Source organism: Plectropomus leopardus, chromosome 8, assembly GCF_008729295.1.
Source record: "Plectropomus leopardus isolate mb chromosome 8, YSFRI_Pleo_2.0, whole genome shotgun sequence".
In the NCBI taxonomy this organism is placed as follows: domain Eukaryota; kingdom Metazoa; phylum Chordata; class Actinopteri; order Perciformes; family Serranidae; genus Plectropomus; species Plectropomus leopardus.
The window spans coordinates 33,711,774-33,722,816 of record NC_056470.1 but is presented as its reverse complement, the minus strand read 5'-3'; positions in this window follow the sequence as shown (position 1 = coordinate 33,722,816).

The window sequence follows — 11,043 nt, the reverse complement described above, 5'->3', positions numbered from 1 at the left end:
GCATTCAGCAGTGTCGCGCTGATCAGTGCATCAGCTCATGCTGCATTTCTATCGGTTGGTTAGTAGATGTAAGTTGTAACAGCAGTCACACAGTGAGATGGTCGTCCCAAGAATTTTATCCCAGGCTGTCTTTGATCGCAAGACCGTGACAACGGCCATCCTTGAACCTCTCTCACCTGTTTTTGAGCCACGACCAAAGATGTTGCAAAGTTTCCGTCACAATGGTCATCTTTCATCTAAAGCAGCTCAAAATCACACAGTGTATAGCAGACAGCACAAGCATCACATTTTGGTTTATCATTCACACGGGAATCAAACAGCGGGGTCCTGGCTGAAAGTTTGAGGTTTGTTGGACTCATGCACCGCCACTCCCACCCGCCCTATAGGGACTGTTTGGCTTCTTATGTAACATTGTTACCAGTAGCATTTTAAACTAATGTTGTCCAGTGTCGTATTATACTGTCGCGACAGGTGCCATCTGGCATTGTTATGAACTGAGGCTACCTTCTGGCATATCATACTGCCACGAAAGGTGCCATACAGCCGCGTTATTAACTCATGCCACCCGCCAGGGTGTCCTATCATCCCGAAATATGGCATTTTGCATTAGCGTCTGACACCGAAGTGGCAGTATTTGAAGAATGAAAATGGACTGGAAATGTCCGTATAAGGACGGAAAAAAGGACATGCAGAAAGGGAAAGAGAAAGCAGACAAGAAATACTAAGGACTGCAGAGGAAAGAGAGAAGAACGGATGGAAGAGAGAGGAAACAAATGATGGAGGAAGCCAATAAAGGAGAGAGGGATGGAGGGAAAGAGGAGCAGCTGGTTGGAGAAACAACAGTGCTGCCCATCTGTATTCTGTCTCGTTACTAAGAGAATTAGTGACATAATGAATCAGCTGAAATTTAGGGAAAAAAAGACAAAGAGCAAGATGAGTAAAGGAAGAAGAAAGTCAGAGAAAGACAAATCATCATGAAACGACCTCTTACTCCAATCCACAAATTGGTCGGATTTGACCTTCGCTGTACTTGACTCTGGACTAATGAATTGTTGCCTGTTGAAACATGGTTTCTGTGTGTGTGTGTGTGTGTGTGTGTGTGTGTGGGCTTTCATGCGTGTTTAAGTCAGAAAATGTGCGTGTCCATGCATGTCAGTATGTCTTTAGGGTCAAAATGTGCTCCTCCAAGCATGTATAGAAGGTGACATGTGGACATTGGCATGGAAATGCAAATGATGTGTATACAGTTGTGCCATTTAGCACACAGTGATGTGTGTGTGTGTGTGTGTGTGTGTGTGTGTGTGCCTTACTTTGGTGCTCAGCTGATTGGTGCAAGCTGTAACTGAGTTGACAGATGTAATTGTCAATTGCAGTCTGCGAAGACTGAAAATAGATCCATCAGCTGCACTTGTTAGCGCTCCCTCTTTTCCATCTGCTAAATCTATCGTTTCTCATTTCCGTCACTGCTTCTTCACTGTGTTTTCCATTTCTCTCCATTATTGATATTTTGAAGCACAGTTTTCATTTTGCAGAATACTGCTATAAATGATATTCATATGATGATTTTAAAACCATGTGACAATGTAAAAGGAATCTCTCGTAGTAATAAATGTACAAAGACTTCAGCTGAATCTGCAACTCCCCTCGATTTTCAGGAGCTTCAGAAGGAGTTTCACCTCATTGTTTAGCTGCAGTGAACTAAGCCAAAAGTTGTTTAAGGAGGCACCTTTAAACAACGTTTTGCTTAGTTCACTCCAGCTGTTTATAAGCTTTTAAAACTAACTTTCCACTACATGCTCAGCTGCAAACAGCAGACAGACACAGTTTGAGACATTGAGCATTTAGCAGCCAGTCAGCTGGAAATTGCAGCTGTCACGAGACAAAAGACTGGAAAACATGCCTGAAATCCTCTGTGTAATTCATATGACTGTTTCATGATCTGCCATTGCTATTGTTAAAGTTTAGGGGCTGTTTACATGGCAACGGTTATTGCATGAAACATTAACTTTTGTTGTGGTTTGGTCTCTTTTTTTGGTTTCAGAGTTTAATTTTTTTAAAACGCCACCCCTTTTGTTGCCATGTAAACTGGCAGATCGTGTGAGACCGGCGACATCATGGCCTTACTTTACACATGTGCATTACGTTTCAGACAAACAGCCGTGCACGAGTAGGACATCAATAACAACAATGGCTGACTACCCAGCTGTGTTTGTGGTGCTGACTCTAGTTTATTAGCACTTTGAGTTCACCATCGTCTTCCTGTTTGTCTTTTCTCACCGCCCTGTAGAAGAACGCTTTATGCGCTGGCGTGTGATGTTCTTTCTATGGTATCTCATCACAAGGTTACTCCATCAGCTACTGGCCTGGCATGCATACGCTGACGCTGCGGTACAGTCTCTATCAGCACCACGGACAGCACCTGTTAGGGCTTTAACCCTTTGCCACCTGACTAGACATGAGTTCTCTCGTGCTGCAATCAGACACCTTTCAGAAGCATTTAAACCTCTGAAACCTGAGAAAAATATTGATTTATTTCAAAAACATAAAATTATTATGATCAACTATGCAACATGCCCTACAAATGGGAAAAAAAATCATAAAAGGTAATAAAATAAATGACCTGAAAATTAGCTAGAATTTAGGCCTCATTTTATAATTTGTGTTTGACTTTATTTTATATAAACATTTGTAATATAAGATAAGTTTTGCATTCATTCCAAAGCACCTCAAACCTGCCTTAATGTGATCTGGTGCGCTGGCTTATACAGACATATTTAATAACAAGACACCAATATAACAATTAAAACTGTAAGCCATCTTGTTTCTTTGCTTTCGAGTTAATCATTTTTGGCACAAATTTCCATGTCTCTTTGTGGGCGCGAAGTGATTGACAGGTAGCAAAGTGTAATAATTAAATCATGCACTGATATGAAAGCACTCAATTCAAACAAAATGGAAAAGAGATGAAACACAAAGTCTGACTCAACCAAATGAAAGCCTTACGCCTGCTGTGATGGATTATCTAACTGCTCTGGAAGAAAAGCAGAGGAGAAAATTGAGGCAACTGTTGCCAACCAAAGATGATCAACATTTCAGCCTAGTTTTCCCTCAAATAGTAAAACAAAAAGGACCCATTATGTATTAAAGGTGTGAAAAGGTGTTGGCAAGATAAAAAAAGCACAAAGAAAGGGCTTATATAAAGGCCACAACAAAAAAATAACGGGAAAAAAAAAATCTGAAAACTGATTTTATGAGTAAAGAATAAAACACATAAGGATAACACAGGGAAGAAAATCTAGAAATGACAACAGACAAAAACAGTTAAGGAATAAAATGAACACTAGTTACATACAGATGTCAGTTGCTGGTAACAAGTATGTACATCTGTTTCAATAACGACAGAAGAAAGACGGCCACGACATGGAAAATTCAAGTAATTAAGTTCACCAAAAAAAACAAAAACCCACAGCTTAATTTAAAGTTTGTGAGAGAGGAGGATTTTATTACAATTTTGTGGTACTTATTTCATAGCTGAGCTGCCCTGAATCAGATAGAGGCATTATTTTTTTACGACAAACTTATTTCCAACTCAACAGAGTTAATTTTTAGATAAAAAAAGAATCGGATGACAGTATCAGATAATTTCATGTATGCCACATTTATATGTTTAGTATGAATTAATGTCAGTCTTGCTTTTCCTTCTTTGTCAGAAACTTTTGTATTGGGCAAAAAATCTCAGCAATTACCATTTAGATTTTGATTACATATTCAGTTGATATTTGTGGTCCTCTGATGATGATAAACAGTGAATTTGGTCAACTCCTGGCATTGCTTTTTACACATACATGAGGTTCAACTTTTCATCTAATGATTACCTACAATCAGGTGGATTGGCATGAAATTTGTTACAGATATTTGAGCTTCCATACTATATTATTTTAGCGAGCCTCTGACGTTTTTTTTTTGCAGTTTTTCAGTCACCCTTACACCACCAGACTGGAGGGGAGACTGGTGATAGATTTCTTGATAATGCTGCTGATAGATGTTTAACTTCTTAACTTCTTGTTGAGACACACACACACACACACGCACACACACACACATAGATCCCACGGTAGGATGTGGGCCCAGCAGAGCAGCAGACAATCTCGATCTTATCGGCTTCACTGGCGGAAATCCATTTCAGAAGTTAATCTTTCGTGACTTCCACCAATAATCAACAACAAATTCCACCATCAGATATTCTTACTCTGTTATCATATCTGCGATCACCAATGCAATCCAGAACTCAGGAGTTATTTTGGTAAAAAGTGCTGTAATTCATTTTTACCAATTACTTCTCAGTTTCTCTTCCCTTATTGGGAATAACTGCAGTTATTTACTGCAGTATATTTTCTAAAGTACCTTTTTAACAAGCTGGTGCATGATGCATTGTTCAGAAACAACAAGGTGTAGGTAGATAGCAGAATAATACAATAAAGCTATAAAGAGACTCACGTTAACTAAGTGACGTTTTTAAACTCCAAACTAAGCATCTTGTAACTGCGCTGACTTCTGGTTCACTGGGCTGCTGTGAGAGCAGTAACTGATAACACTGTCACTTCCTCTGTGATCAGTATTGGTGTTAGTGGCAGACATTCAAGTGCTGGGTTTGATTCCAGTAGGGATGATTCACATTGTATCATAACTGCAGGTGGGTTTCCATTAACCATCAAATTATGCAAATTGAAATGGAAACCCGCCTTGTAAAATAGAAATCTAACATTTGAAATCTTCGTTCTCACTTCCATTTGTCTCTGCATTTACACCCTCCTCTTTTGTTTCTGTATTTATTGCAACAACAGTTTGAAAACTGTGTACAATCACATACTGATGTCGCTGTCATAAATTGTTATACTGTTAAAAAGCATTTTTTAATGTGCAATCATGGAGTTGCTGAAAATACTGCTCAGCAAAACTCTGTGTTTGTGAAGTCAGTTCAACCAGTGAACTCAATGGCAATCCAAAGCTTAATAACCACAAGGCTTTTTCATACACAGCGACCTCAGACTCACTGGGAGCTCTTTCTCTCACACCTATAACCTTTAAGGTGAACAATCTGGTCATTCTACTTTTTTATTCGCTCACCATGGCTGCCTGTGAATACTCAATGACACAGAGGCTGCGGTTGTTTGTTTCTACTTGACCTCCGGGTCCTCCGCTTCAGTTATCTGCAAAACCAAAAGCAGCCCAGTTACCTTCAGTTATGTCGTGCATCACTGAATAGCACATCCATCAGGGTTTTTGCCAATATATCTAATAATCATCTTGTTCAACTCATAAAAATCACTGGTGGTTCAATCACGCATACAAAATGATTCACATCATATCTCAACGTTTGCATGTAATGTCGTCATACAAAAATAAAAAAGTCATCTTGGGTGAAAATATTTCAATTTAGAAACATAATTTAGCTGCAATGAAGGAGTAAGATACCTGTAAATTACAAGTCTGACATAAAGACATGCACATGTGTAAGTGCTTTGTTTTGCCCATTGTGGATTCAAAAATTCCAAATTATCATTTTAATTTGAAAGGCAATTTTTAATTTTCATTATGAAAGGTGATTTCTGCAATGATAGAAATCGTATCACAATCACATAAGAGTGACAAACTCAGTGGTTTGACAAGACTTCCCAAATCTTAAAAATAAAGTGGAGCATTATGTGACGACCCCGGAGTCGGGGCCTGGGGTTGTGGAGTGTGTGGTCCTCTGGGCAGGTATACTTTGTGTTCTTTGTGTCTCCAGGTCCTGGGGCCTTCACGTGGAGCCGACTGATTAATTAGGGGCACCTGGCCAGCGCTCCTGATTACTTAAGCCGTGCTGCTGTGGGGCCCATTGTCGTTCCTGCTTCGCCGTTGGCTAGCCACGCCGTACGCCCTACGTTACTTTTCCTTTTGCACTCTTCAACACGCACCACACATGATCATCGCATCCATACATCCACACTACTGATATTCATGTCCACATCCCATCATCTTTTGCCTTATTTATATTAAGAAATATTGGTTGTTTGCTTTACACCTGCGCGCATCCTTGTTATTTGTTGCGGTGTGCGAGCCGGACGTAAAAATTATATGTAATTATTTGGCAAAAAAAAATAAATAACGGTCTATTCTTACAGTAATATTTTGTCATATTATAGTTTGTGTTGAAGTTGCTAAAATAAATAATAAAAATAAAAATTTCTGAGGACCTCCTCCATGGCATTTTTACAGGGAACTACAACTCTTAGCATTATTATTTTTAAGCAGTCTGTCCTCACTCCCAACTCGTCAAATACTGATGCTTGATCGGTGGCCTTGGAGCACAGAGACACCCTTTAGCATCTGTAAACAACGCCCTGGCCCTTTCGTCATCCAATGCTCTGAGTATTTGATGTAGTATAAAGAGCAAGAAAGTTGCTTTTAGGACAAGTTTGCCTTCAGGGCTTTCTGCCACGAAGCTGTGTCATGGTTAGAAAAAAACAAATCATATTTCAGGTTAAAATAACCATATATGTCACGTGACTTGTGTCACTTATGTCACATAAACATACCATGCTTCATTGTTAGAACAACTTACGGAGGATTTTTGGTTTAATTTGAAACATGAACAGTGGTCTCCTCTGAAAAAGTCCTGTGTTTGGCAGTTTGCCCTTTCTAGCAGTAATCTTCCAATTTCACTCCAAACTGCGATCTTTTCCCTTAACCTAACCATATATTTTTGTTTCCTAAACTAAAGGAAGTAAACATAAAAATTAAGTAAAACAACATTGGAAGTTTTTGAAAAGAGATTGTATGCATTGCGCGTTTTCTGTAAACATGGAAATTAAATTTTAGAAGAGGCCATGTGTGTAACAAGCAGGAATTGACACGACACTCCAGAGAAGTGCACTTAATAGATAAATATTTATTAGTCCTTTTGGAAATTCACTGTGTGCTGTACAGCTTTGTTAGATAAATAAACAGACATAATAACACTGATAACAACAGCACAAAAACATTAACAACAAGGCACCTCTTCATGTCATTGACCTATTTTTCACAAATCATTTAAGTGCTGAGAATGAATGTAAGAATGCGTTGATTTGAGACTTGTTTGACCTTCCTTGTATCTCCTCCATCAACAAAGGACATCAATCTTTGTTGGTGACACCAGTGCCGTGTAACTTTGCTTTTACTGAAGGACAATGTGTTTGTTTGACTGATCTTTTGATGAATGAGCTGCAGAAGGCTGATTTATCACATCTAGGTCTATGTCAGAGGTATTCTCTTAACTTTGATTAATGAGCATTAGCCTGTTTTAATATGAAATCTCAAAGATGCAACAAGCATCACAATTAGAGGGTGGCAGAAAATAGAGTCTGGAAGATTAATTATGAGTTGTGCCAGTTCAAGTGTTCATGTTAAAGGTGGCACTGATAGGTTTGAAATTACACTTCACTCTAAATCGGCTTTTATGCTTTTATATGTGAAGTGTTAAAATCTGGTGCCTGAACGGCACAGTTCTTGAGCAGCAAAATCTTCACCAAAATCTGAAAGATATTTTTGAGTTTTTGGTTTCTTAATGCATTTATGATATTTTACATTACAAACAAAGGGCATGTTTTCTAAGTATTCATGAACTTCTTTATCCATGAGTTTGTGACTGTATATTTACCAAACATGCATGAATACATTAACTCTCATCAGTTGGAGGTGCAGCCTGTTACCACCTGGCACTTTTGGACTAATATTGGATGATAAATGTGTTTTTCTGGTGGCAGACAGAGCTGCTTATGTGTCCACAAACAACAGATGTGTTTTTGTTGGAATGATATGGAGTGTGATCTGTTTGTGTTCTCAATCAGAGGTAACAGACAGTGTTTGGAAGATGATGAGTCATGCCGAAAGACAGAGAAACTTCGTCACCACTGGTCCCAATTTCACCATTCTGTACCAACCTCTCATAAACTGGTCTAACCATGGAGAGGGATACCATTATGATTTAGCTAAGAGATGTTGTCAGAGTTGGAGTCCCGCATTAACACTTTATACAGTAGCAGGTGTGTTAAAAATCCATCTTACTATTTTTCAGCTGCTTTAACCTTCCTACGAATGTTATTCAACAAAAGACACACAGTGACAACTTGCAAAAATATATTTGCATAAAAGTAAAATGGTTCAGAGCTAAGTGTTGCTGAAACAGAGGAGTAGGGGGTAGAAATTGCCTGCCTAAAATACCAGGCATAGGTATACTTTTATAAATCCTTTTAGCACAAAATATCCAAAAAACACTTATTAATGCTCGCAGACTCTGACTGGAGGGGTTTTGGAGATGGTTAGTGTAGAGCTGTAACATGTCACTTTTGGTGTATTTCAAATGGAAATGTATCCACTCACTCTATTGCGTGTTTTGCATGCTGCATTTCTCTTACAATTAATGTCATCAATTCATAGGAAAACAATATTTGTATAGGAGTAAATGTACGATTACTATTTATGTATTTTTTGGGGGGATAGGACATCATAAAAAGTGAGAGAGAATGAGACATTGAGTGTTGGTTGATTGTTGGAGAACAAATGAAGATAAGACAGGCACAGGTTAGGAGACAGACACAGAGAGAGCTGCAGGAGGACAAGGTGAATTAGCAGAAACAGAGCTCAGTGTCCTGGTGGAATATGTAATATTCATCTGAATATAAATTACTCTCTAATTCATTTGAATGAGGAATAATGAGGTTATGATTCATGGCATCTGTGCTCCTGCTCGTCTTTCTGTCTCACCCTTTCTTTATTCACATCACATAGCCCCCCCAGGATGTTACGACATCACAGCAATAACTCAAATTCAGCCAAACTCTGTGACATTGCACTTTTGTGCAATCACCTTAACTTCACCTCAAATTTGACGGTTTACAATATATTTCATTATTAGCTGCTTGATTTGCTCTATGCACCTGGGACAAAGTTACACACACAGTGACATGGCTAACTGTTGACATCACACAGCTAATGTTACCCAGCACTCATAACCAGGTTTACCAACAAGGCTGAGCCATTTTGGTGTTGATATGAGATTGTTTGGATCATTTAACGGCTTGTTGTCAGATGTTAGCCGCTGTTAATATGTGAGAAATACTCTTGACATAGGTCAGGAATAAGGGTGGGCGATATGGCTTGAAAATACATTTCAGGGAATTTTGTGATATTCTTGATGATATAACAAAATGCTTAGAAGTATTTTATTATTAATTCCAAGAACATTCAATTCCAACAAAATAAGTAATATTATCTTATAAGTCAATGTTAATGTGATAGTTTGTCTTCAAATATTCCGTAAAAATTAAACAAAATGTTCCCGCAGTTTGTAGATAATACCAGTAACTCAGAGTGAGATTGGATCGAATCCTGACAATGAGCTGTTCAAAACAACAACAAACAAAGGATTCTGAAGTCGGGTTAGATCATATACTCCCTTTTTAGTTTTGATCTGAATCAAACTGTCAGGATGTATTCTTCAAATCCTTTTAGTAGCATTGAGTTATTTGATCCAAACACATCAGGATTATCCTGATCCCAGGAGAAGGGTGAAGTTAGGAACAAAATGCATTAAAATGTTTTGAATTGGTCAGATCAGTTTATATTTTGCACTTGATTTGTTAACTTTGATAAAGTTGATAAAGTAGAGATAAGGCTACGTATGCGATAGTAAACAAACAGGAGGAGGCAGAAGAAACCCTTTGGTTCGATGAAATTCATGGAAAAATACCAACATGTTGTCCATCAAAATGTGTGGGAATCTTTTAAACCAGAAAAAAAGGAATTATTTGGTTTGTCTGAAGGTGGTCGTCAATTCAGATGGTTTTGATCACGTCTGCACGTTGTAGTAAAGTTTTAATTAGTGGAACAGAAGCACACACTGTTTGCCTCTCACTCCATTTAATCCACTGATTGACTTTACACGTCTCTCTCTCCGCCTTTAAGTCTTTGACTTTGATTCCCTCCCTTTTTATCTCTCTGTCTCGTCTGCTGAGATAAGCAGAGAGACAGGCATTTATATGACTGCCTAAACAACACACGCACACGCACACGTACACACACACGTACACACAGCCTTGGCTTTTATTGCTAATTTAGGGGAGAGGTGATCCGTCACATAATGAAGCATGTAGTAAATCGTGTTTGTGTGACTGAGTGTGAGTGTGTGTGTGTGTGTGTGTGTGTGAGTGAGTGTGTGTGTACCTGTTTTATTGCCAGCCTTGAGATGTCAACAACCTGAATATTGTATGAGGGGAATTACAAGTAAAACACACACACACACACACACACACACACACACACACACACACACACACAGGTTGAATGATGAGCATTGCAAATGCATGTTTATCCTTTGGCTTCTGCTGTTCTGTGATTCATGTTGATGGATGAGTAATCAGCTAATGATATGAGCAAGAGAGGAAGAGAGACAGAGAGAGTAGAGGAAGGAAGGTATCGAAGGGCTGAGAGTGAGGGAGACAGATGCCGGCTGAGAGTGATCGGTCGATCTGATAAGTTGGAGAGAAATTCGGCAGACATTGACTTTTTTCACAGAAGTCCTGGCTTGACATGTTTAAAATTGTTTCTAAAAATTGCGGCATGACATGTGAGTGAACTACATGTGTTTGCTAGCAGGGTTTCTGCCAATCCTCAACAAGTCTTAAAAGGCACTGAATTAATTAATTGAAATTTCGTGTATGTTATGTTTATGGGTTTAACCATGTATCGGTATTACATTTGCCAGAGAGATCAGTAGTTTGGCATCAGTACCTGGTGTTGAAATGTTGTTCAAAAACAAAAAAGCGGAGTCATTGCTTCCCCGACATACCTACTGATTAACTTGACCCTGACTTTGACAGCAGGTCAGTCAGTTTACGGTCCGTCTCCCTGCCTGTTGACCTGTTTGGATCTTAGCTGCTTCTTAGCATGCATCTTTTGTTTTTCTGTCTTTGGACCTCTGTCCTCCATCTTTCTTCTCTTTCTTTCTCTCTTCAGTCCCAT